Below are 2,829 nucleotides of genomic sequence, written 5' to 3'. Positions count from 1 at the left end.
TTCGTGGTACAGTTTCCCAAACGAGGTTATGACCTTTTAGTCTCTAACCAAAGTTTAACTTTGATCGCTTTTCTTGAAAAACGAGAAGTAATATTTATGTATAATGATAATATCTGTTAACGAATCATATGTTTTAGTAGCTAAAATAATTTCACCCTTGAATACAGCTTCTTCTCAAATGGCAAGTTTAAAATTCTTATCAAGGTGAAGGTCAAACTAATAATGTTCTGTGTATAACTTGCTCAAAACACACGGCCCAAATGTCAAATAAACGCCGGTGGTCTCATGGTCCTGTCTATTATAAACGTACTAGACGATATCACGGAAATAGTTTAGTGTAGTGCGTCACATAATATAATCAATTTAGATGAGCTACATATTCTATGTTATTATTTGATTAGACGGGTCTAGTAATTCGAAATCTTGTATATAGATCTAGATCGATTATATCGCGATTGTTATTAGTTATTTTTTACATAGGCCCAGATGTGTTTCATCGTGTAAGTCAAGCATTTCAAAGATAGTTTCACAGGGATGAACACTCACACACACACACACACACACACACACACACACACACAGTCGAGTCCAAATTAACTACCCGGGTACCCACACCCCTAATACCCTACCCTACCCGGGTACCCGCTGTTGGTGTCAAAAGATAGGTACAAAATTTCCGATTGGGAATAGTTTGACAGTAGCCCTGGCAAAATTTATTCAGATACACGTATAAAACGATGCGGTCATGCATACACTGAAGTTGACTGAAGTTTTAGCTTTGTTCAAACATTTATAAGTCATGAAGAAATGCGAACATTAGAAACTTAAAATTGTCGTGTAACCATGTAGTTATATAATGATTTTATGTCATGAAACAATATATCACGTGACTAACCACGGGTCCGGGTAGTCCTGCGGGTACCCGGCCGGGTCCTACTCAGTACCCACCCGACCCGAGTACCCGAGTACCCGAGTTACCCGTCCCAGCCCTAACACACACACACACACACCTAATGGTGCTGATATATTTTTTTCATGCAACAATCATTTAGTCATATGAAAACGAATTATTGACCAAAAAAGACAGATGATAAATAGGGGTGCCTTTTGTCATCACGAGTTAACAAGCTATAGATGCGTTAAAAGTTCCGCATTTGTTGAAGAGAAGTGAAATGGGGTTTAACCTGGAGTTCAAGATTATTGCACTTACACAGGGACGTGCATATTTGACCGTAACCGGACAATGCTTTTGTATTTGAACCAGCTGCACCATGGGGTAAAGCCCCAAGTGATACTTTGACATTAACCACTGCATGGATAAAAACACGAGTAGTAGGAGTATGGTCCAGGCCAACCAAGAATCATTATCGTACGCACTGTGTCTCTGCATTGTAAGCATGTTTGTGTAGTTTATCTTTGTGGTCAAACCTACCTCGAAAATATCATTCCAAGGCCGTCCCCAACTTGTATTTTCAAGATACAAATAAATCCCGCAACTGCACCCCAACCCCCAATGCCGCCCCGGCTGGGTACGGCACTGCATTCTATATTTGTAGTTTGTATGGCATCGGTTTTGATTTCAGTAGAATAATTCATCTTGGATATTACTGATACATCCCAATGGTGATGCTGTTTAATCTGAACGTGGAAGGTTATAAATCTATAACAATAAACCTAAGGTCAACTATATCTGAGTACACACTTTTTAATAGTTTCATATGTCACAACATATAAAAACATAATCATGCTGCTTTGGTTGACATTTACAGAAGGAGTTGTAAGTGTATTTACAATGCTACCGATAGTTGTTGTGTTGCGATGTGTGTCTCTGTGTGTGCGTGTTGTTTAAAGCCGCACTCAGCAATATCCCAGCCATAAGGCGACGGCCTGTATATATTCGAGAGTGGACCAGAAAAAAACACAGCTCGTATAATTTTGTGTAAAAAAAACCCTCAGCCTCCATCTGCTTGAAAAAAACACCAAATATCAACACAGAGTATTTCGTAAGGAATAAACTTCGAGTCGAGACATGTGCATGATAGACAGTATGCCTGTAACACATACCTATTAAAGATCATTTCAAATCTTCCCTTCCATTTCAAGATGCCATATCATGCAAGTGACTGTGTCGTATCCTTGGACAAGATTATCGACTCCACTTGTCCCGCTGTGATATGACTGAAACAGTTGTTGACTGTGATGTGAAATGCCCATTAAGCATCTTACTTGGAAAAAAATACAACATAACATACTTATATTATCAAAAGAAATGTATTATATACCAACATCATTACACGTTATGTCGTGAATGAGGACAAAAGAGTAGGTAAAGCGTCCACAGTTTTGAGGATAGGGTCTATTGTTCGGCATTCTACCAACCATCAAGACTGAAATCATGAAGCTCCCTTTAATCCTTCAGAATGTCACAATTGTATTTCCCTTTAATCCTTCAGAATGTCACAATTGTAGTTCCCTTTAGTCCTTCAGAATATCACAATTTTAGTTCCCTTTAATTCATCAGAATGTCACAATTGTAGTTCCCTTTAATCCTTCAGAATGTCACAATTGTAGTTCCCTTTAATCCTTCATAATGTCACAATTGTAGTTCCCTTTAATCCTTCAGAATGTCACAATTGTAGTTCCCTTTAATCCTCCAGAATGTCACAATTGTATTTCCCTTTAATCCTCCAGAATGTCACAATTGTAGTTCCCTTTAATCCTTCAGAATGTCACAATTGTAGTTCCCTTTAATCCTCCAGAATGCCACAATTGTATTTCCCTTTAATCCTTCAGAATGTCACAATTGTAGTTCCCTTTAATCCTTCAGAA

Source organism: Haliotis rufescens, unplaced genomic scaffold (genome assembly GCF_023055435.1).
Source record: "Haliotis rufescens isolate VD_foot unplaced genomic scaffold, xgHalRufe1.0.p SCAF_4, whole genome shotgun sequence".
NCBI classification, from domain to species: domain Eukaryota; kingdom Metazoa; phylum Mollusca; class Gastropoda; order Lepetellida; family Haliotidae; genus Haliotis; species Haliotis rufescens.
This window is presented reverse-complemented; position numbering follows the sequence as displayed.